The sequence below is a fragment of the Mustela nigripes genome, chromosome 12, assembly GCF_022355385.1.
Source record: "Mustela nigripes isolate SB6536 chromosome 12, MUSNIG.SB6536, whole genome shotgun sequence".
Lineage (NCBI taxonomy): Eukaryota > Metazoa > Chordata > Mammalia > Carnivora > Mustelidae > Mustela > Mustela nigripes.
In genome coordinates this window covers 123,576,611-123,602,035 of record NC_081568.1, presented here as the reverse complement: position 1 = coordinate 123,602,035, position 25,425 = coordinate 123,576,611, and the positions used below count along the sequence as shown (strand labels likewise).

At 35.3% G+C, this 25,425-nt stretch overlaps 1 long non-coding RNA gene across 1 annotated transcript in view; it reads left to right on the top strand.

Moving 5' to 3' along the window:
- Positions 1-281: 281 nt before the first annotated feature.
- Positions 282-25,425, top strand: part of LOC132028009 (uncharacterized) — a 134,183-nt gene continuing 109,039 nt past the window's right edge. The window contains exon 1 of the long non-coding RNA XR_009407312.1: positions 282-366. This is a non-coding gene — a long non-coding RNA (uncharacterized LOC132028009). The remainder of the gene's footprint in view (positions 367-25,425) is intronic.

Sequence of the window (25,425 nt, the reverse complement as noted above, 5' to 3'; positions counted from 1 at the left end):
GTTTAGGAGCTCAAGGCTCCTTTTAAATGCTTTGAGCCTTCTCATCACTGGAAATTGGTCATTAATAGCTCAGTTGTCCTCTAACCAATGTTTTAAAAAGCGGGAATAAACAGAAATCTCAGTGGAAACAATCATTGTTTCTAGTGTTCGCAGCACCTAAAGTCTTTGAATTGGAGCCATTACTGATTATTAAAAGCCTTTTTGTCTAGTTCTCCTGCTGTGTGTGACATCTTTCTGTGAAAAGCAGGCACCAGCTTGGCACAGCTAGGCACCAAGCATAACAGGAGTCCAGAGCTCAAAGTCTGAGAATTTACAAACTTTTGTTCCACAGAATTTGAAGTGCAAAGAGTGAGTCTGATTGTATAGGTAAGTTTGTTCATTGACTGGAGCTGAAAGGTGTGTTAACTATTTCAGGATATTAGCCATTTTTATAAGTGGCCTTAACAGGAAAATGCAGGCTATACTAAGATCTTGGATCTCAGACTGTACTTCTGAATTAATAGGTCATCTTGGAGGTCGTTTTGTGATGGCTAATAGGAAATGTTTCTGCTTTTTCTTATTTGAAAACCATGAATATTGAGTTTTTGGCTTGTCAGTACTTGGTTTCCTCTCTAGAATGACATAGTAAAGGTAGGCTCATTATTTTGATCTTTAATATTCAGATCCTTACTGTAAGGATCTGAAGTGGTAAGAGTAAGAAGGGACTTAAAAATACTTTGGACAATACTGAAAACTTTTCTCAGTGAACGGAAAGAATATGTACAATGCAAATATTATTGCTATGCTTATTTTATTTTGGAAATGATTTTGTTAACCTAATGGAATTTATAATTTATTTTACATTTTTTTTAGTCATGAATTTTTTTGGGGGGGAGATGTAGGATGCAAACTATTAAAACTTACACGAGAGGGAAAAAATTAGATTGACCCACTTTTTTTTAAAACTAAGAGTAAAAAAGACACTCCTGAGGCTATAAAGAACAGACTATACCAATTAATGCTAAAACATATGCTAATTAAATGAACAATCAAGCCCATGTGACACTGATAGAGAATTGTGAAGATTTGGGATCCAGAAATGAATGAAAACATAAAAAAACAACTCCTAACCATTAAAATGTTATTAGGAAATAGTAAAATGTATGAGAACTTTCAATAACATTGCATAGCATGCTGCTACTAATAGTAATAATTTTATCTAATAGTCTTAAGCACATACTTTGTGTTGGGCACAATGTTTTAAATATTTTATGAAATAATTTACATAAAACATAGGGGGAAAGAAACTATTTGTATGAAGATACATTGTACGAAGATAAAGTGAAACATAAGAGGCTAGGTGATTTGCACTTTTGTTGCACAGTTTGAAAATGGCAAAAACATCAGGGATATTACAAACGGAAAACATTTATAAACTTCAGAGATTAGTTGGGAAGCCGTTTTGTTACTGAATCTATTGCTGCACTAAATTTAGAAATCACTATTTGCCCCATCTAAGCTTAATAACATTGTTATGTTGGACATTCATTGCTTTTAATATAAAATTAGCTTTCTAAAAAGAATTACCTTTGGCAAGATAGATTTTTTTTTTTCTACATTAATGGGTAGATTCTTCAGCTTCCATGGAAGGTCTGAGGAAAAACAGGGATCTATTTTTTTGTTTCTAAACTATGATTAAAACCATGATTCTTCAGCTTTAAGGAAGTATATTGGGCTTACTAAGCGAGATTCCTTTGGAGCCCGATTCTTTTGGATTACTATGGGTTTCCATCATGGCTTTTCTCTGTCTGTCTGTCTGCCTCCCTTCCTCTCTCTGTCTCTCAGTCTACACACACACACACACACACACACACTGTGTAAATACAAGGTTAATCTCATCTGAATCTGATTTTTTACAACTCTGCTTATCTCTAAAGCCTAGAGTGAAAGCATGGTGCTAACCCATGGCCAAACCTGCCTAGAATATTCTAACTAGTGATTGAGGTATTTCTGGGTTAGGGTACAGAATATACCACGGAGCAATCTATACACCAAGGAGTAGTTGTCAGCTTTTTTTTTTTTTTTAAATATAGAAAGTAAAAGACTGATAGATTATATCTGATTCCTGCTTGAAGTCTTAGTTTCCATTCCTAAAACTGGTCATGCACTCTTGTTTTGCCTACCTGACTATAAGGGTATGAAAGATGCCTCTCAGAATGACACTTACTTCTGTTGAGATCAACATATCTCATTCTTATCTTTGTGGTTCATGTTCTGAAGATGAAGTGCTTCCTGTGAGATGGGGAAAGACTCTGAAAGCTGCCAGGAAGTATCAGACATCTCAAGTGTTTTCTTGTGGTTTCTTCAATTGTATCTTTTAACTTCAATGTTTATATTTTGGCAAGGATGTGGAGAAAAGGGAACCCCTGTGTACTCTTGATGGAAATGTGCATTGGTTAGCCACTGTGGAAAATGGTATAGGTTCTTCAAAGAACTAGGAAATAGAACTGTCATGTCATCCAGTAATCCCACTTCTGGGTATTACCTGAAGGAAACGAAATCACAATCTCTAAGAGATATCTGCACTCTGTGGTCATTGCAGCATTTTTCAAAATAGCCAAGGCATGGATGAGACTAAGTATCCATTGAGAGATATATGGATAAAGACAACTAGGTATGGATACATAAGGGAATATTATTCAGTCATAAAAAAGGGAATTCTGTCATTTGTGACAAAATGGATTGTTCTTGAGACCATCATTCTAAGTGAAATAAATCAGAGAAAGATACAGTATGATCTTATATATAGAATCTGAAAGCCAACTCAGAAACAGAGGCTGGAATAGTGGTTGCCAGGGCCTGAGGGCTGGGGGGAAGGGGGGAGGTGTTGGTCAAAGAATACTAACTTAGAGTTACAAGATGAGTAAGTACTGTGGATATAATGTCCCGCATGGTGATTATAGTTAGTAATATTATGTGACTTGAAAGACAGTAAATCTTAAATGTATCACCACATAAAATATAGTGTGATAGGTGATAGATGTGTCAACTAACTTTATTGTGTTAATTTCCTCATGATATGTACATGTATCAAATCATCAAGTTGTACATTATAAACTAACACAATGTTCTGTGTCGTTTTTATTTCCGAAAGCTTGGGAGTAAGTTTAATGAAATCTCTTGACTTCTTTAAAAAAATATAAATTGGCATAGTCAACACACTGGTATGATATATAGAGATATGCATATATTTGCATACATACACATGCTCATCTATATACATATTCACAAATATACCTATGTTTTATTTATTTAATTTGTTATATAATTAGTGATTGCTTTTAATAATCAAGACATTAGATACTGACTGAATAAATGGTGTAACATGGGGGGTCGGTCCCCTGTGTGGCTCAGTTAAGCATCTGCCTTGGCTCAGGTCATGATCCTATAGAACCCACATCAGGCTCCCGGCTCAGCAGGAAGCCTGCTTCTCCCTCTCCCTCTGCCGCTTTCCTTGATTGTGCTCGCTCGTGCTCTCTCTCTCTCTCTTTCTGTCAAATAAATGAATAAAATCTTAAATTGGTGCATCACAAAATGTAATTCTGCCCTCAGCTACTCCGACTTTTTTTTTTTAGTATTTTAAAGTAAACCAATAATTATGATATTATGTAATTTGTGTTACGATGACTCATACAAAAGAAGAGTCCGCATATAAAGAGTAAGGTTATGAAGAAAAACAAAAATGATGTGAAGTGTGTAAACCTGGCGATTCACAGACCTGTACCCCTGGGGATAAAAACATATGTTTATAAAAAATAAAAAATTAAAAAAAATGATTTGGTCGTGTAATAATTCAATCTAATAAAATGATCTTTTGTAATTTAGTCTCAGATGGTTGAGCTAAGGTTATTTTGATGCTGTGTGCTCACCCCAATGGTTTGCAAGTTCTAAGTCCAACCACTAGATGTGTCTGATCTCACTGTACATTAGGGTTCAATAATTTCCTTCCCCCACTAATGATACTTAAAGCCATTTCTCCCATCTTGATCTCTTGTTGAAGCTCTGTACTGAAGTTTTTCAGATGATATCAACCAATCTAAGCCAATTCAATCACAAACAACTACTTGAACTGGGGGAGGCTCCCCAACAACCCTACTTGTAAGGTTATAGTGAAAGTTTCAGACGAAGTTCTGTCACGCATATAATTAGTAAGCAAGTCCAAAGCAGTTCATATGACCCATTGTCTACAGTGAAAGTTTTGTTTTCTCCACCATTTAAGATGATCTGACTGCTCTTTGTAGTGAAAAGGTCCCTGCTGGCAAATGCGACTGTATTCCAGAAGGTTGTTTTTTTAGCCTATTTTTAAGTGAGCGACCATTCTGTTTTTCTTAGTTCTAATTTATCCCAGACTGATGTTTTTGTAAAATACATCAGTGTTTTTACAGGGTAAAAATACATAGTAGTGGTTTTAGTGATGAGTGTCCTTTTATTCAAACACTGACTCTACTAATTCAAGGATTTACTTTCACCAATGAAAACACATTTCTAGTATGTATTGTTCCAATACCAAACTAGCAATAAAGGAGGGAGAGGGTGCAGAAGCATTCGTAGCAGCCTCCAGGATGGCTATCTGTTGAAAAATATCTGGCCATCCCTGGAGAATGAAATCATGATAAACAACTATCCTAGCTTGTTAGCTAAAACATAATACTGTCTAGAATGAACTGTGCAAAAAGAAAATTATACTTACCATCATCCATGGTCTATTACCTGAAACTCTGAATTTTACACTTCATACGCTGTACACTATGTCTTCCTTCTGTATTTTGTGTGTAGTGTATAGTGGTGACTCTCCTGTTCCTCTCCTGCCCATCTTTAACATTTATTCCACTTTGAAAAGACAGGATGAGGTGGAAATAAAAGCCAGCTGACCTTAGCTTTTCTAAGTATGTAATTGTCCTCATACCGTTACCTGCATAAATGCTCTTTAGTTGCGTCTCTGGTAACTAGATGTAGGTTTCTAGTTCAGAAATGAAATAAAACCATGTTCTGATTAAGCTTTAACTGGAAGATATCTGTATCTTTTCCAAGGTCACATCGGGGAGCCTGGACATTAACATATTGGTTTGATATTAGAGCTCCTGCTCTAATAATTTTCCACATTGTCTTGCAGTTTGTATCCATTATCAGAAGCTATAACCTTGATTAAAAAATCCTGAATGCTCGAAAATAATGTTCTGAGTTGATTGATCAGAATTTTGTTTTCTTTATCATTATTTTTTTCTTCAACTTGAACCAAGTCAGTTGTATGACTGACTTGATGAAAAAGAAAATTTTGATCTTTGACTGTAATGCTGCCAGTTATTTTCCCTTCCAGTAACAGGCTTACTTTATTCTCCTTGAAAATCATATTTATGGCTTCAACAACACTGTTAAGTGAAACTGGTTTTTTTATTTTTTCAACTGTGTGTGATTGTAAAGATTATATGAATATGAGTACTGATGACATATGATGGTGATATTAAATGTAATTTTTTGATGGTACTAAGATTCTTAATAATTATCATCATGAATGTTAATTATGTGATGATTTACATTAATTATTGAAAGAAAATCTTTCTTTTTATTGAAAGAATTATTGAAAGAAAGAAAATTTTCTTTCAATAATTAATATCCTCTTTGATTTATAAAATAATAGTAGGCAAATATGAATGAACATTATAAAATTTTTAAAATATCATAAAAACTAGTGAATATAAAAGTATTATTGTCACAATGTATTCTTTAACATATTTACATGTGTAAAGTAGATGTTTAAATAAATCTGTGATAGAAATAATTTTCTAAACAAAATGCACAGTTCAGTGAAGAGTTTTGTTTTCTTTGGGGAAAATACTAGGTAGATTATAGATGAGAATTAAAAGAGTCAATCTATCAAGAATGACATTATAATTATGGCAAATGTCTTAGTAGAAAACATCAATCGATTCTTATACTTAGGATCTGTTTTCCCTTTAGTCCAATTTATCAGGTTGGCAGGTGTGAATAATCTTCATGGCTTTTTAGTCTTGTTATCTCTTTAAACAAGAAATTTAATATTTTATTTTTTGAAACAGGACATCTAATGTCCATTCCAGGAAGTAAAGAAGGCCACAAATATAATCAAAATAGTGTACGTGAAAGCTGTCTTTCCAAGGGATGTTAGACTTTCAAGCCAAGTTTCCCCAGTAAGAGCATGATTAAACAATCAGATCTGTTCACACTCATACCCTGCTCTTAATAGTTTCAGGGGAAATACATAAGCAGGGTTATTAACATGTTACTTGGATTTCACACTTATTCTCAGCAAGATGCCAAGGTGTTTTAAAAATAAGTGTTTTGGACATAGTTATTATATTTACCAGGCATATGTATACATGTAATTGAACCTCATGTTCTCAAGTTTCAAACTCTGGTAACAGTGTGGGTGATCCATGTGTGCCAAGGGCAGGTAGCTTCATTTCTTTGGGAAAAATTTCTAAATAACTTCCACCATGCCCAATAGGCCAATTTGAATAGATATATGTATCTCAGTACTGGATGAAGCAAAATAAAGATATTTGTTGCACAGCACATGGTGATCATCATGTAAGGCTGCTAATGGGAAACTGAAAGAGGGATACAGATACATATATGGCATCGTTCATGCTCTCTAAATTTATGACTTGGTGGAGAGAGGAAGATCTTGTCCTTGAAACTTGTGTAAAAGAGTGGTTGGGTGTCCGTCCAAGTGTTGCAAGGAAAGACTCAACAAGCATGTGGTGAAAATGCTAAAGGAGGCTGAGCTCATAAGAAATAACTCTTAGCTGTGGGGCGCCTCGGTGGCTCAGTGGATTAAGCCTCTGCCTTCAGCTCAGGTCACGATCCCAGGGTCCTGGGATGGAGCCCCACACTGGGCTCTCTGCTCAGCAGGGAGCCTACTTCCCCCTCTCTCTCTGCCTGCCTCTCTGCCTACTTATGATCTCTCTCTCTCTCTGTCAAATAAATAAAATCTTAAAAAGAAAAGATTACTTATAAAAAAAGAAAAAAAATGACTCTTAGCTGAGTAATATACCGATGTTCAACCGACTTTCCTGAAGACCAGCATGAGTATTCCTGAAGGTGATTACTACACACTTTTTATACAATTGCCTTTAGAAGATTTTATTAAGGCCACCTCTTGCAATTTGCCCCACTCAGAAATCTCAAAAATAGTACTGACTTATAGCATATTTTTGTCCTGTAGTCAACACCATGGGTATCACTGCTTGCACCAAATTCATTGATATTTATTTTTCCCCCCAAGTTTTTATTTAAATTCCAGTTAACCTACAGTGTAGTATTAGCTTCAAGGGGTAGAATTCAGTGATTCAACACTTATAAAGAACACCCGGTGCTCATCACATGGACCCTCCTTAGTCTCCATCACCTATTCATTCCATTTCTTAGGACTTTAAAATCTACCCACCTAGGATACACATATTATACTTGCTAGCTCTGTAAAAATGACTGCTGTTTATTTTATACTATATATAACTATATCCAAATTATATATAAATATATCTATAAATTATATAAAATATAAATTATAAGATATTATAAACTATAAAATTATACATATATATCATATACCATATATATTATACATATAATTTTACATATATATAAATTCTAAGACATCCTCTCAAAACTTTTTTTGGTTGAGGGAAGTACAATAATGCCCTTGCCTACCAAAATGTCCATGTTCTAAACCCCAGAACTTGTGAATGACAAAAGGGACTCAGCCGATGGGATCAAGGGTACTGACCTGGAGATGGGGAGTTAATGCTGGAATATGGGTGGTCCCATTGTAATCACTCAAATCCTGGAGGGAGAGAGCACCTTTCCTGACAGATATGTCCCAGAGATGAGACAGGGAAAGGAGGAGAAATTTCAAGCATGAGAGACTTTATCTGCCATTACTAGCTTTGAAAATGGAGGAGGGAATCATAAACCAAGAAATATGGATAGTTTCTTAAAGCAGGAAAGATCCTTAGCTAATAACTAGCAGGAAAAGGGGGGATCTCAGACCTATAATTTGAAGAGACTAGATTCTATTAATGACCCAAATGAACAGGAATGGATCCTTCTCTAGGAACTCTAGCAAGGAGCACAACCCTGCCAAGACCTTGATGTTGCTCCATGAGACCCATGTTGGATTTTTGACCTACAGAACTGTGAGATAATAAATCTCCATTGATTAAGCCCCTAAATTTGTTGTAATGTTACAACAGCAATAGAGTGCAACAGCTAGAGAAAACAGCAATAGAAAGTTTTCCTGTCCCAGTCCCCTTAAGGGATATGACACTGTCGTATATAATATTTGCGGTAGAAATTATGCTTTTACTCATGCACCTTAACATTTTCTGCCTTTGCAACTGCACAGATTTACACTTGCATTCAAATGTGTGAAAAGCGAAAATAAACCACTTTATTTTTTGATTAATTATAAATTGCCATTTAACAGATTGCTGTGTGATTCCAGTCATGCCTGGTGTCTTACCAAGGTCCCAACCTTGTTTGCATTCACACAGTTAAGTGGTTGAGGGCCATCAGGATTTACACTATGGTCATTGCCTTTAGATACCTCTGTTCATACTAGAAAAAAAGATATGTTCTGAAGATATGATATTTCATTTTGCTCCCCAAGGATCTCATATGAAGGTTCTAGACTTGACATTAAAACGTTTGTCTCTTTTGTCAAGCTAAAATGTAAAGTTCTTACTTGGTTAAGCATAGTTAGGTTAAGTAGAATCTTGAAGAGTACTTTACCTTTTATATAAAAAACAAAACAATGAATTCACATGATAGGCACATCAAAATTCTAAATATAAGACTTCACATGAACATGTTGTGTTGATAAATCTTTTTTTTTTAATATAATTTTTTTTTTTATAAACATGTATTTTTATCCCCAGTGGTACAAGTCTGTGAATCACCAGGTTTACACACTTCACAGCACTCAAAATAGACTTATTCAACTCATAAATGTGAACAATATAACAATCATAACTATTGTGAAAATAATCCATTGTTATTGCCATAAATAAGACATGTGAAGAATAGTTTTCTAACTTGTCTAATAGTCTAGCAATATATTTTGCTATTTTAATCAGTAGAAAAAACTTACAAAAAAGAAACTTCTTTAAAAAAGAATGAAATGCTATATGTACCCCTGGGGATAAAAATATATGTTTATAAAAAATAAAAAATTAAAAAAGAATGAAATGCTATATTTTAAATGAGATACCTTGTTTTAAAGAACAACTTTGGGGGCTCCTGGGTGGTTCGGTTGGTTAAGCATACAACTCTTGGTTTTGGCTTAGGTCGTGATTTTACAGTCATAAGATCAGACCCCACATTGGGCTCCACATTCAGAAGGTCTGCCAGAGATTCTTTCCTTCTCCCTCTCATGCACATAAAACAAATAAAACCTTTAAAATACAATGACGAAAATAACACAGTTTTCCTCCCTATTTTGAAGATGGTAAAGATCTGTCCCTGATTGTAGATAACACATAAAGGTAATTTTTTTGCTGTAGAAGGAATTCATTTGTAAGGAGTGTGTTCATTGGCCCAATGTTAATTCTCAATCTTGATTCCTTTTGAGTCACATCATGGAAACCTAGACCACTGGTATGCCTTTCTTTGCCATTTCCTGTTTCTTAAAAAAATGCATTATAAACATATATGATGAGCACATGCATCCTTCTTCATTCTATAGTTTACTGGATTCCAAGAATGTACAGTAACATCTGTGATTTATAGTTTGGTCCTTCAGCTTATCTCTCACCAGAATTATGCCAAGTATTCTTTCTCCTTGTGAATAACATCACCTCGTGTGCTTTGGTTGGAATTTATTATAACTAATTTGAATTTAATAAGTTGATTATTGACTATGAAATGAGCAATGTGTTCTGGAAGTCAGAGTGCTGGACAGTATGAGTTTTGAGAACATATGACCTCCAGAAATGTCCAGTGACATTAGCCCTGGAGGTGATGGTCATGGTAGTGGTGAATATTTTGTATAGCTATTTGCTTTTTTTTTTTTTTGAGTATAAGTTATTATAGAAGTTATATTCAATTTGTAGAACGCTACTCACACTTTTCATTTGGAGGGTTTTTATAACCATTTGGTACTAAGAAAGGTATTGATAATCATCATGTACCACAAGGATTGATGGCCTTTTGCTTTGGAACCTTTTTTTAATCTACTTTAATGTATCTTCTACCTCACATTTTTATTTGTATTTGTAACCCAAATACATTATAAAGTATAAGTAAGTATAAGATGTACAGCATAGTGACTTATATATATGGTGAATGGTTATCACAATAAGTTTAGCTAACAACCTTCACCTTATATAGATACAAAGAAAAAGAAAAAAAAAGTGTTTACAGCTAAGATTTTATTACCTGGGAGAAAAAGCACAGCACATAAGATGTAGCATTTATGTAGATGCCCTCCATCATTTGACTCATATTTTTTGGTTATTGAACTAGGCAAAAATGAATCTCAATTCTATAAAATCGTAATTAACAAAATCTTTGGGAAATTCAGTGAGGAATTTGTATGATCATTTAATTTTCTAAAAGATGAGTATTTTTTGACTTGAATTTTATCAAACCTTTGATTTTGATGGTATTTTCTTTTTTTTTTTTTAAAGATTTTATTTATTTATTTGACAGAGAGAGATCACAAGTAGGCAGAGAGGCAGGCAGAGAGAGAGAGAGGAGGAAACGGGCTCTCTGCTCAGCAGGGACTCGATCCCAGGACCCTGAGATCATGACCTGAGCCGAAGGCAGCGGCTTAACCCACTGAGCCACCCAGGCGCCTGGTATTTTCTTTTTTTATTGATTTCTTCATACTTAATGGTTGTCTTTGGTTTTTGCCCTAGCTTATAAATGAGCCCATGTCTAAAGTTTTTATTTAATTTTAAAAAGCAACATACATGTAATTTTTAATGACATGTTCTAATGTTTCTGCATACCACTGACATTTGTTAACTTTGGTGATTAAAGCTTGGAGATGGTATTAAGGCCTGGATTTGGATGCTGAGGGAGCCTGGGATGAGTTGAGTGAGCACTGGTGGCAGGAAAGGCAGTTCAAGGAGCTTCCAGCCCTCTCTAGAGACAGACAATGAATTGTTAAAGGGTCATGAGTTTATATTGATGCCTGTTACTTTAACCTAAATTATAACATTCCCATCCTTTCCTGTTAAAAACTTGAATTCATTGCTCCTTTAAAAAAAAATTATTTATTTGACAGAGAGTAGACAGAGAGGCAGACAGAGAGAGAGGAGGAAGCAGACTCCCCGCGGAGCAGAGAGCCTGATGAGGGGCTTGATCCCAAGACCCTGGGATCATGACCTGAGCCAAAGGTAGAAGCTTTAACCCACTGAGCCACCCAGGCACCCCCATTGCTCCTTCTTTTTTTGAGGTACCAGCTCTCTCCTCTCTGTTAATGATAATTTTCCTTTAAAAATTATAATAGATCATGTTCTTCTTATTCAAACTGAATTTTTGCAATAATAGTTCCTTTTTAAATCTTTATTCTATCAATACTTAGATGCCTATACACAGGACATGGAATATTGAGTACCAATGGTAGATATTCTAAGATATATTTTGACAATATTTTGAAGTATAGCGAACAACTTATTAATCATCTACCTCCTTTTTAAAAATATGCTAAAATACAGTCTGAATGTAAGCCTTTGATTTACTGCTCTAAGTGTATTAGCACAAACCTGCAGGGTGGCACTGTGACCTCAGGCAACTCAGCTTCTTGAAGGAGCAGGCAAACCACAGAGTTGGGCGACTCTTGCTCTGTGGAATGCATGGTGGAATGGCAGCTACCAGAAGCAGGTGGCTAGGGCAGTCCTAGTTCAAGCAATGATGAATCATCATTTCTTCCCCTAATCAAAAGTAACGAAAAGGATCGAAGGCATGAAACATAGACGATAGATCGATAGATAGACAGAATGAAGGACACCAGTGGAGTACAAGGACATTTGAAACAAATGGAAGGGAGATGGATTAAAAGTAATTCACACATTTATGGGCAGATAGTTGCTGGTACCAGCATTCAGGAGAACAAGAAAATGTAATAACAGACTAGATATTGATGTGGGGAATAATGCATGCTGATTAGGAAGCTCTTCTTTCAACATTGATTCAGCCCAGAAAGAATGAATGAATGATTAAATGAACAAGGGAATGCTTTTATGAATCACTGAAATGATTTTAACTGACTTTAATACTGTCAAGGTTTAAAATAGTGGAGGTGTAGCTGAGAAGTCATGGCTGATTCAGTTACGGATATGCTAGACCTTATAATTATGTCAGATGTTTTATTTTAAGTTATATCCTTTTTGTCCAGTAACAGGACTGGCAGCAGTTGTGACAATGAAAATGCAACACCATGTACGTACGTCTCAGGCACTTCTTTTTTTTTTCTTGCACTCAGAATTCATGGCTATTTAAAAACAGCCCTGTATGACCTAAGTAATGTAAGAGATTAGACCTATGAGCTAAGGCACTGAAGCTACTTCTGCATGGTATACAAGAATTAGTCTACAGTATTTTTTGCAGAAATTTTGATTCTATTTTAGGAAATTCCAGGATGCCAGGCTAGGTGGTAGAAACATTGGGGAATACAGTAGACATGATTTTTACATCTTAGAATTTACATCTTAATGAGGTTTACAGTTTTTGCATAAGAGAGCAGAAAAGAAAATGCAATAATTTTTAATAACTGATACTAAGCAAGAAAAACAGGTACCATTTTAGAAAATAACATGTACATGTTGTGTGTGTGTGTACATGATGACTGTATCAGAGAGATTTATGGCAAACTATGCTTAGGCAGACATCTTCTGTTCTCTTATCTATACATACCTGATCAAAATGAACTCATGAATAGACATCCCAGAATAAGTTTGATGAAGAGGACATGACATTTCAAGTTCAGCAACAAATTATCATTACATACTTGGATATCTTTCATATTATTGCTTGTGCTGAGACCAAGCTGAGTAGTAATAACAATTCATAGAAAACACCAAGTAATGATAATACTAATAAATTATCAGATGTTGGGTTTATCTAATGGTTTGGCATTCCATAAATTTCAAGTAGAAAATTGTCAGGTTTTTTTTTGTGTGTGTGTGCACAATAAGAATGTAAAACAAAGTATTTACTCTCCTGAAGGAACATAAATCTTTGCTTTTAAATGACCTGATTTATGTATGTATGTATGTATGTATGTATTTCAAGTTGCTTTGAATAGTGGCTACTTAGTTTTAAAATGGCAGTATGTAATTTTCTTAGTTAGATATAGACTCTGTATCCAGGAAATGGTTGGAAATATGTCCAATAATTTTAAACTTTGCATATGCTTCATCAGTTTTCAATTCTATATCAGCAATAACCTTGTCTGTGCTACATGAAAGAAACAGCTATTAAGGGGCACCTGGGTGGCTCAGTAGCCTCTACCTTCTGCCCGGGTCTGGTCTCAGGGTCCTGGGATCGAGCCCCACATCGGGCTCTCTGCTTGGCGGGGAGCCAGCTTCCCCAACCCCCTCCCCACCTACATGTGATCTCTCTCTCTCTCTGTCAAATAAATAAAATCTTTAAAAAGAAAAAAAGAAACAGCTATTAAAAGACTTGTTTATGTCTCAAAATCGCTGCAGATATGGAAAAGTCTTTTACTGATTGATAGCAGGCTTTATATCAATATGAAGCTGTCATTTGTAGGCTTAATACCAGTATTGATAACAACATGCAGTTTGAGTTAAGTACAGACATCAGAAGTGATTCTAGATATTTACAAAAATGTTGGTAGCTTTGTAGGCTAAGGAAAATGTCATCTTTGAAAACAATCTGAAAAAAAAATGAAACAAACATGTTACCAAAAAGTAGAAGCTGGCAGCAAATCATAGGCCTAAAACACTGTTCATGTCTGACTATGAAATCATGCATATTTTAATGGAAAAAAGTGCCAACCTCCAGAAGAGAGAAAAACCACACTCGAGAATGAAACAAACAAAGCATCTTTTCTTAAATTTTGTTGTTAAGGAGACTGCATTTATAAAAGAATTTTTAAAAAGATTTTATTTATTAGAGTCCGTCTGTGTGTGCAAACAGGGGTAGGAGGATACATCTCAAGCAGACTCTATGCTGAGTTTGAAGCCTGACATTGGGCCTGATCTCACGATTCTGAGATCATGACCTGAGCAGAAACCAAGAGTCAGACACTTAACTGACTGAGCCACCCATGTGTCCTATGAAAAGAATCTTTACATGCATTACAGATAATAGTAGCAATAGTATTTCTGGTGCAGGTACAACCAGGCAAATGCACGCTAATCACTTTACATGCATCCTTTACAAGAGACAGCTCACACCTAAGGAGGATAGGTAAGTTGACTAATGTCATAAAGCTGTTATGTGCTGATGTCACAAAGTAGTGTTGGGAGCTTTCCATGTGTACGTGATTTCTATAAAATGTATTTGGTTTTGCTATGAGAACGGTCACAATTCATAGTCTTTGCTCATACAGACACAGACTTATTTGAGGTGAATATAGGGCTCTAATTATCCAATAGAATCTGGTTTTCTAGATTACATTCCCATGTGAAGAGCCTCTGGTGAATCTTCTCTGATATGTTAATATCATTCATTATGCTTTTTTGCTGGGAGGTATTATGCTAATGCTAAATGAATATTTTTTCTCCCAGCTTTACAGAAGTATAGTTGATATAAACCGTTGTGTAAGTTTAAGGTGTATAACACAATGATTTGAGACCTGTATATATTGTGAAATGAGTACAGTAAGGTTACTTAATACATCTATAACCTCACAGAAGCCTCTGTCTTACAGCAGCACCTCTATCCCATCCCCTGTTTCAGTGGTTTCCTGTGTCTTCCAGGCACTGCTCAGTCTATATCCATGTTTATCTGTTCAGAGCTGTCACTTTGCTCCTTCTTTTTTGTCTCTCTACTGCTGAGATTAGATGCAGAGCATTTGGGCATGCACATTATGATATAACTTAAAGGTCTTTTCATTTTTTTCTGAGTTTAAATTTTGGAAAATTAATTTTGAATGGCAAAATCAGTAAGGGGAAAAAAGTCTTTTTTTTCCCACAAAATGAAACATTATGGAGAAGGTTAGGTTTACTTTTGTTGCCCTCCCTGGCCCCGAACCCAATCCTGTCTCCTTAGTGGTCTGTAGAGACATCAGATTGCCATATATCCTTTCAGACCTTTCTCTTTGTGTGTGTGTGTGTGTGTGTGTGTGTATAATCTGTTACAATTTAATATAAATACATACACATATATTTGGTCACTTACTTTGTACTCAGTGTGCCTTAGAGCTCCTTCTTTCTGAGTGTCTAGCATCATATTGTTCATTGGGCTCACCCCTGTGGGGATATTTATGGAAACATTTGCAATTATGACACATAGTATTGCCGTTCAGTATCTGTGTACTGATTAGCCGTGCAGTGTGTGATAGGACCCGTGATCCCTAGTTCCTCCTTTTTCATGGCTATATTGTAATCCATCAAATGCATGTGCCATCATTTATCCAAATATTCTCCCATTGAGGGATAAATATATAGTTTGGATCTCTGGTTAAAATAAACATTATGTAGTGAGGATCTGAGTTTTTAATCTGATATATGCAGATTTCTCTCCCAGACAAACCCCTAAAAGCAGTGAATTAAGACTATTCAAACTTGCAATTTAATAGCTTTTGGTAAACTGACCCCAACAAACAGATTTTGAGAGCACCGTTTTCCTCATATCCTTGCTGACAGTGTGCATTATGAAACTTTAAAACTTTGCCACTCTGATGGCGAAACATACTTTGTTATGGTGAGGAATTTTACTTTACGTGTGGGTAAATTTGTGAGCTTGGTCCATGTGTTGGTCAGCCATGCATATTTCTTTTACTGTAAAGTTTCAGTTTGTATAATTTGTCCTTTTTCCCTTAAGTTTTTTTTTTCTAACTGACTTGTAAGAACTCTTTAAATACAAAGAACATTACTTTTTATGTTAAGCAAAAAACTTCCCAGGTTGTCTTTTTATTTTCCCAGTTTTAATGCTAAATATTTTACATACACTAATTTATTATATAAACTCTGCTAAGTTAACATAATTTCCAACTTGAGATGAAGAAGCCAAAGCTTAGAGAGTAAGTTACTTATCCAAAGTTACAGAATAATTAGTTGGTAGAGAGGTTGAAAAGTAAGAATCAGCCTTCACAAACCAAACGTTGATCTCACGTGTTGATCTATAATAATGATGATGGTTCTGATGGCACAAACAGTTCACTAGTATTCTTCCCACCTGGCAAAAATAAGCAGTATGGAAATAAAAGGCAATCATACTTCATCCTGGAACAAAGCCACATCTTACCAAATATATAAAACTTGTCAAGTGGCAACTGTCAGAACAATAATTAGGTCAAGGAAAAATAATCTTGATGCTTTAACTGTGGTGAACACTTAATGATGAAGAGGTTGTATATACATTTGTAAAGTATCTGCCACCAAATACATATTAATTACAAAGAGAAAAACAGTAGCTTTATGGTGGGTAGATGGGGGGACCATCCATTTTAGGAGAAACATTTTAGGATTAATTTAGGAGTTCTACATATCTCCTGATCAAATGTGCTGAGAAGGATGCAACATTAATTCTCTGTTTTCCTGCCAGAATGCATAATCTCAGTCTATACAAGAAGACCTATCACTCATGTCCAACTTGGGGGACATTTAATAAAATGATTAGTTTGCACTTTTAAAAAATGTTAAGGTTGTTACCTTCAAAATGTTAAGAAGGCATTCCAGATAACACAGACTAAAGAAACATGACAACTACATTTAATGCATAATCCTGGATGGGATTTTAGATTGGAGAAAAGAGTTATAATACACATTTTTGCAACAATATGTGAAAAATTTTATATGGACTGTGGATTAGATAATCACGTTGTATCAATACCAAATTTTTTATTTTGTTGATTATACTATTGTTATATAAAGAATGCCATCATTCTTTTTTTTTTTTAAAGATTTTATTTATTTATTTGACAGATCACAAGTAGGCAGAGAGGCAGGCAGAGAGAGAGAGAGAGAGAGAGAGGAGGAAGCAGGCTTCCTGCTAAGCAGAGAGCCTGATGTGGGCTCAATCCCAGGACTCTAGGATCATGACCTGAGCTGAAGGCAGAGGCTTTAACCCACTGAGCCACCCAGGCACCCCAAGAATGTTATCACTCTTAAGACACTCAAGTATTTATGGGTAAAGTGACAAGATATCTGCAATGTGTTTTTAAATAGTTACTAAAGTATCTATACAGTTAACTTTCTATACATACATATCCTATATACTTGGGTATATTCACATACATACATAATGCTGTGTGGCTAACCACTTATTTGATTAGATAAGAAATATCTATACTTGTTTGTTCAATAGTATTGCATTTATTAGTTAAAATATACTTAGTTATCTCAATAAATATTTTTCTATTTTCACTTTGACATAAATATGAGAATCTTCCAGCCCCACATCAATAATCATCTTTCATGTTAATATGTTTCTCTCTGTATTCACATAAAGAAAATTTTTACATTACTGTGTATGCATATTGCTTTAGTAGCTTTCTGGAAGGTCCATTTAACTTCACATCTGTGTATTTTTTTTTTTTTCCTGGACTTCTCAGTGTTTACTACATGTTAGAACCATTTAGGAACTTACTAAAGTGAAGGTCTTGATTGAGAAGGTCTGGGTTGGAGATTGGGGTTTCTCGTGTCTTCAGAGCTCGCTGGTTCTGCCCTTTGTGAAGACCACTGCATGCCTTTCCTTCCTCTGAGCAAGGCCCCTTTAATCCCCCTACCAATGAGTTTCATGAGGAAGTATGATAGAGCACAACTTAGGCACAACTAGATTTATTTCAGAAAAAATTAACTGGGGAGTCATTTCATTTTGAGTACGTTTGGATGAGGAAAATGATTGGATTGGGATGGAAGAACAAAATGAAGCTGCTGAATAGAATTGTAGCAAAGTTGGGAGAAAAAACTGGACCATTGGCAACTACGGTAATAAAATATGTGCGGACACCTCTCCAGGAATGCGACCCAGATGGATGCACTCTGAAAGCCAGAATCTTAATTTCTTTTCTAAGAGAGGTTTTGGCAGGGTTCCATACCTCAAAGAAATCCATCCAGGAGCCAGCAATTCCTGAGGTTCCCCTGCATAGAGCAAGTTCAAGAAAATCTTTTTGTCTAAAAGTTGCCCCTTTTTAACTTTACTTTCCTTGCATTTTCCAGCTGCATTTACAACTCTCTGGTTATTTACTATCTAAATGCATATCACTCTCTGGTTTGTTTGCTTTGTTTTCTCTTTATCTCATTTTTTGAAAAAAGTGAACCCTGAGTTTTCTGTGGTTTGTTGGTTAACTTGGAAATAAAACGGTGGGATTTGTGTTCTAGCATGTTGTGTGTGCGGAAGATTAAAGCTGAGGACACAAATAGACATCCTATCTACTTCATAAATCTGTCTGGAGAAGTTTGTTTTGCCTTATGGATATTTCTGTCAGTCACTTGTGTTCTGTTGAGTTTAGAGCCTTGTCTCCTTTGTAATATCTCTGATGGCAGGCTACTCTTAAGAACAGAAAATAATTGAATTCTATTTTGCTCTTCAGGTTTTCTTTTCTTCCCTTGGTTATTCATAGGTGTGTTATTTACAGCATAATTTCATCTCTAAGTTATTTGTGTGGCTTCAGATCCACATCAGACACAAGCAGAATACCATGGAAATACCTAGATTACATCATGATACATGTAATTTGATAAATTAGACTGTTTCATCTGTTTTGTTTTGACAAAGTACAGATATTTTGTCATGAATTCATTTTAGTGGTGAAGAGACTTATAAAATTCCAGTGGAATTGAATATATGTCTTTTGATGCATCTAATAAAATAATGAATAAAACTGCCACTAGTTTTTAAAAGCAGTATAGCATATCATCCTTATTAAAATGAGAGACTTTTAAGTACTTTAGGAACTATTAAATTGATTGCTGATTTTAGGAGAGTATGTTTTGAAGTCACATAAATTTTTAGACATTTGAATACTATGTTTCATAATATTAAATTTCACCTCACTGATTTATCTCAATATGTGAAGTTTAATTAAATTAATAGGTGCATGATTCCATTTCAGAGAATATAAACTAATGTCCTACTTAATAAAAAATTTTTTTTTGTTTTGTTTTATTTTATTTTATTTTTTTTAAATTTTTAATTTTTGATAAACATATATTTTTATCCCCAGGGGTACAGGTCTGTGAATCACCAGGTTTACACACTTCACAGCACTCACCAAATCACATACCCTCCCCAATGTCCATAATCCCACCCCCTTCTCCCAAACCCCCTCCCCCCGGCAACCCTCAGTTTGTTTTCTGAGAATAAGAGTCACTTATGGTTTGTCTCCCTCCCAATCCCATCTTGTTTCATTTATTCTTCTTCTACCCACTTAAGCCTCCATGTTGTATCACCACATAAAAATTTTTTTAAAAAAGAACCTCTCAGCTTTTTGTGACATGTATATCATGAGAAGAACAACAGTTTTTAGGTGTGCTGCTATGAATATTTATCTGGTTAAAGAAAGAAACTATTGAATGTCAAAAAGAACTGAGACATAATAATTATAAATTAATGTTAAGAGGGGAAAAAAAAAGGCATAGCTGACTAACAGGCAAGAAATGTAAAATAACTGTGTTTCCTGACTACCAGTTCTATAGGGTTCTGCAGATTTCAGTGAGCTTTCTAGAACTCTGGAGAAGACCTCATCCTGACCCTATCCTGTGCTTTCCCATGGCCCTTGATGTATGACATAGGATAAACACACATTCACTCATCTTCTCAGAGAATTTTTCTTCCGATGAGTTATGATAGCCCACAAAATGAGTCTTTGGTCAGAATATCGTGTTGAGTAAAAATTTCACATGCATGTTGATCTAAATATGTAGAGCTGATAAAATTTCAGGGAGGGAAGGGAGAGAGACATAGCAAGAGAAATAGGGAACGGTGAACACTAAGATGAGAGAAAGATAAGTTGGAAAGAGTTTTTAACTACTTCAAGTAAGTACCTATTTGGGGGAAAGAATTTATTGATCTTAGAAGATAAATGAATTGGAAGAGAAAAAAATCATAATGTCAATAGCAATTGAGGTATCTCTTTTGATTCCTCCTGTGGCTACTTAAGCAATTTCTCTTTTCTCTTACACAATTTTTTTTTTCTTAAACACTGCTAACATCTTATGTTCTAGTATTTGAAAACTTCAGCGGTTAAAAAATTTGCCCATGATACTCAAATATCAAAACTTGTAGCATCTTCCCTTCTGCAATTAGTTTTTTCCTCTCCATTCCCTGTCCTCCCCACCCTCCTCTCTCTCACTCTTGTGTTTTTCCTTTCTCTTTCTCTCTCTCTCTCCCCTACCTTCCCTCTCCTTCTCTTTTTGATTTAAACTTGCTGAAGAGATGGGGGTGGGGGGGGGGAGAGAGCGAAAGGAAATAAACTTGTCATAATTTTAAGGAGTGTCTTCTTGGTTAATCAATTTATATTGTAGGTTTTTGGTAACCATGTAATGTTACAGACTCTCTTCTCTCTACCATTTTTCTAGCCAAAAGAAATCTTGACGAAGGAAGCATTTTTTGTCTCTTTTCATGTTAATGACTCTCTCAGCTCTTTCTAAACTAAACCTAAGTAAACTGTCATGGGAGACTCCTGCAGAGATTCACAAATAGATTTGCCAATTTGTCAGTCCTCTGGAAGTATTTTCAGAATCGACTAGGATTGCTCTCTAACCGATCCAGGTATTTCTCTCACGATTACAGGATTTCTGTCCCCTTAGTGCCCACTGTTCTTGGGCACACCACTTGAAAGAATGAAGAGGGAGAGCAGATGAAGAGCGGTGGGCAGCAAAGGGAAGTTGCTGCTGGAGAGGGAGGGGACCTGAAAGAGTAGCCAGTTCCGTGTTCAAATCTAGGGGTTTTTATAAGCTCTTTTGCAGGACTCTCTGGAGCATCCTGAGTGTGGCCCACCTGTGGATTGGCTACTAAGGTGTGCCAGTCAGGACTTTTATCATGCACCTGTCTCCTTACTGGGTTATTGTTCACATGTTGATGGTCTTTTGGGCTGGCATCTGGAGACGAACTGCTTCAACTTGTGAGTGGCCAATGTTCTATGGTTAGTTGTTTTGTCTGGAGATGCTTTGCAAAAGTCACTTCTGCAAAGGCTGCTAGACAGGATGCTACTGTGGTCTTCTTGAAGTCCTACAACAGGATCTAGTACAGCTTCATCTTAGCTATCCTGGCTCCCTCTTTCGTTGTTGGGGACTCTGGCCATGATGACCTAAGTGTCCAATTAACTCCTAACCCAGCTACCCCATGGCATTCTGAAGGTAGTGGGGGTGAACCAATACATAGTTTGACCCCTTTCTCTCTAATTTCCCTTGCACTTCTTACAGGGTGGGAGTTTACTATTGTGGTATTAGAGACTGATGGGAAAAAAGGGTGTCCTTGAAACCCGGCACTGATTAAGCTCTGCTGTTCTCAGTGGTTATCATAGAGTTCTGGTGGAGATGCACGTTTGTGATCATGCTTTTCTTCTGGTAGCCTAAAACCATGCGATGCTTCTGGCTATAGGGCATATAATCTATTAGATATTTATAGAGTAATGTGAAATGAACTATATAAGTGGTTAGTGTATATTCTAACCATTCCTCGTTAAGGAGTAAAATATAATTATTTAAAAATGCCATGGTGTGGGGGCATCTGGGTGGCTTGATGGGTTAAGCCTCTGCCTTCAGCTTAGGTCATGATCACAGGGTCCTGGGATCGAGCCCCACATCCGGCTCTCTGCTCAGCAGGGAGCCTGCTTCTCCCTCTCTCTGCCTGCCTCTCTGTCTACTTGTGATCTCTCTATGTCAAATAAACAGATAAAATCTAAAAAAAAAAAAATACCGTGGTTTGCTTTTATATTAAGGAAGAAAATACATTTAATTAAATATTAAAAGCTTAAGGAAATGGCTCACTAAGGCCAATTCTACATTTTGCATATTTATGTAGAAAAAAGGAAGTTAAAAATGTCAAAAACTTTTTTAATACGAGTATACTTCCACTTAGGAAAATGGGTTAATAGGATAATTGTTCATGGAGTTTATCATATAGTCAACATGCCTACAAACAATAACATCATATATATATATATATTTTTTTTTTAATTTATTTATTTCTCTGACAGAGATCACAAGTGGGCAAAGAGGCAGGCAGAGAGAGGGAGAGGGAATCAGGCTTCCTGCTGAGCAGAGAGCCCGATGTGGGGCTCGATCTCAGGACCCTGGGCTTTAACCCACTGAGCCACCCAGGTGCCTCAACAATAATATCTTTGTCATTGGATTGATGTGTTTATTTTTATTTTTATATAACCTAAACAGTAAATTTGCCTTTTCAAAAAATTTTAATACACAGCTTTCTAAACTTGAAAATGAATACAATACAAAATTAATTCTTTGTTATTTGAGCAAATTGAGAAACTTTTTTCTCTTTCTAAGACTTAAAATGAATATTGGAAAACTACAAATTGGCATATTTACTTTAATAATCAAGATACTATGTTTAAAGTTTATCTAGTATTTTAATCATTCTGTTATCTTAACAGGTTTATTGTGCCATTTATTAATTTATGTATCATAACGTCAATTGCTAAACGTGTATAATTTCATGATTATAGTAAATTAACTCTAGAAATACCACATCCTAGGAAACACTTTGATCTGAGGCAAATCTAAGTGGTTGGTCACTTTTTATATTTCCTTCATCCTGAACGTAGCCTCATTTCTGTTTATAGTTAATGGCTTCCATTCTCAGCCTTGGAAAGTTACTCCTTGGAATCTGTTTCTATAAATTCACTTTTTCTAAGCATTTCATACAAAAAGAAACCTATAATCTATGTTCTTTTGGATATTCTCAGCTCTTTCACTTGGAATAATATTTTTGAAGTTCATCTATGTTGTAGCATTTATCAATATTTCTTTCAGTTATTGAGTATTATTGCATTTTATGCATATTCTGCACCTTTTCCCACTCCCCCCAGATCATCACTTAGAGGTTTTTAGATTGTTTTCGGTTTGGGCTCTTATAAGTAACTAATATTGCTGTGAACATTTGCATATATGTCTTCATGGACTATGAAAAATTTTTCTTGGATGCATTCTTGGAAGTAGAATTTCTGGGTTTGTGATCCTTTTTGAGTTAAGTGTTGTGTACGGTGGGCATAGGGGTCTTTTCCTCCTCTTTCTTCTCTCTCTTTTTTCTTTTCTTTTCTTTCAAGTATATATCCAACTGATGCATTACCACTTAAAAAAGAATACCCATTATATATATAATAATGTAATAGTGTAATAATGTTGAAAATAAATGACCTTAAAGGAAGGATCTTTTTATGAATTCCCAATTCTGTCCATTGATCTATATGCTGATCAATGCTCTGATTATACACTGTCTTCATTACTTTTTTTTTTTAAGATTTTATTTATTTGTTTGTTTGTTTTACACACACCACAAGTAGGCAGAGAGGTAGGCAGAGAGAGAGAGTGGGTGAAGCAGGCTCCCTGCAGAACAGAGAACCCGATGTGGGGCTCGATCCCAGGATCCTGAGATCATGATCTGAGCAGAAGGCAGAGGCTTTAGCCCACTGAGCCACCCAAGTGCCCCTGTCTTCATTACTTTAAAGTAAATTGAAATCAAATACTATAATCCTCCAAATATTTTTTTTTTCTGCCCAAAGTGTCTTAGGTATTCTTATTCCTAAACTTTTCAATTTCTACAAATTAGCCTGCTGAGATTTTGATAGAGAGGGTTTTGAATTTATAGATCAATTTAGTGGTAATTGCCATTATGACAATTTTGAGCCTTCCAATCAATGAATATGAAATGTCTCTCCATTTATTTGGATCTTAAATTTTCTTAACAATGTTTTGTAATTTTCTAATTTTATTTCAGATTGCAGCTAGTATATAGAGATAAATAGATTTCAAATATTAAACTTGTATCCTCTGAATTTGTGACCTCATTTTATTCTGGTCATTTTTTTTTTCCCTTAGGATTTTCTACAGGCAGGATCATATCCCCTGCAAATGAAAGCAATTTCACTTTTTCTTTCTGATCTGTATGCCTTCGGTATATTAATTTCTTTCAAAAAAATTTTTCCACTACCTAAGATTTTAGTACAATGTCTAATAGAAGTTGACAATATGGATATCCAGAAACTAGTGGGAAAGTGTTCTAGTGTCTTCTTGCCCACTTTGTCTCTTACGGGATTTCAGCCATTTCTTCTGCAAGGTCAGCCATTTATCTTACTGATGCTCCATGAATTGGTCCATTAAACATACATTTTCAAATTTGTTGGCATCCTGTTTTTCATATTTTCACAATAGAAAAATGAATGCTGAAACAAATAGTGTGGTCTTGAAAATAAGCAAGTTTGGTATAAGGTATAATGATTTTCATTTTAAGGGAAAAAATGATATGAGAAAGGAATAGAAAAGAATTAATAGAAAAGGTAACAAGTTTAGGACAATGGAGTATTACAAAAGGCAGAGAGATTGTTTGCAAGTTTGGGATGAAGAATAAAAGTTAATACTGAGGGTTGTAAATTCAATGATAAGGACAGGACAGGACCTTGAGTTTGGCACATTAAGAAAAAAAAGTGATCTTTCGATGTCTGAAAATATATATCTCCTAATTCTATAGAGATTGAGGTAATTAGAGGCTCTAATAAGAAAGACTATATAGGTATGTGTGTGTATAAAGCCAAATATAATATTTTTGGTCAAGGACATAATCTATTGATACTGAAGGCATTAAAGTTAAAATTCTTTTTTTTTTCATTTTAAAACTATTATGCATGCGAAGTATATAACATGTGTATCTTACAAAAAATATGATAGATAATGTATAATTATATAATGTATATTATATTATAATTAGATAATGTATAATTATATAATATATATATTATATAATATATATAATATATATTACACATTAGAGTTTTTTAATTTTTTATAAACATATAATGTATTATTAGCCCCAGGGGTACAGGTCTGTCAATCGCCAGGTTTACACACTTCACAGCACTCGCCATAGCACATACCCTCCCCAATGTCCATAACCCCACCACCATTTCCCTCCCCCCTCCCCCCCACAAACCTCAGTTTGTTTTGTGAGATTATGAGTCTTTTATGGTTTGTCTCCCTCCAGATCCCATCTTGTTTCATTTATTCTTTTCCTACCCCCCCAAACCCCCAC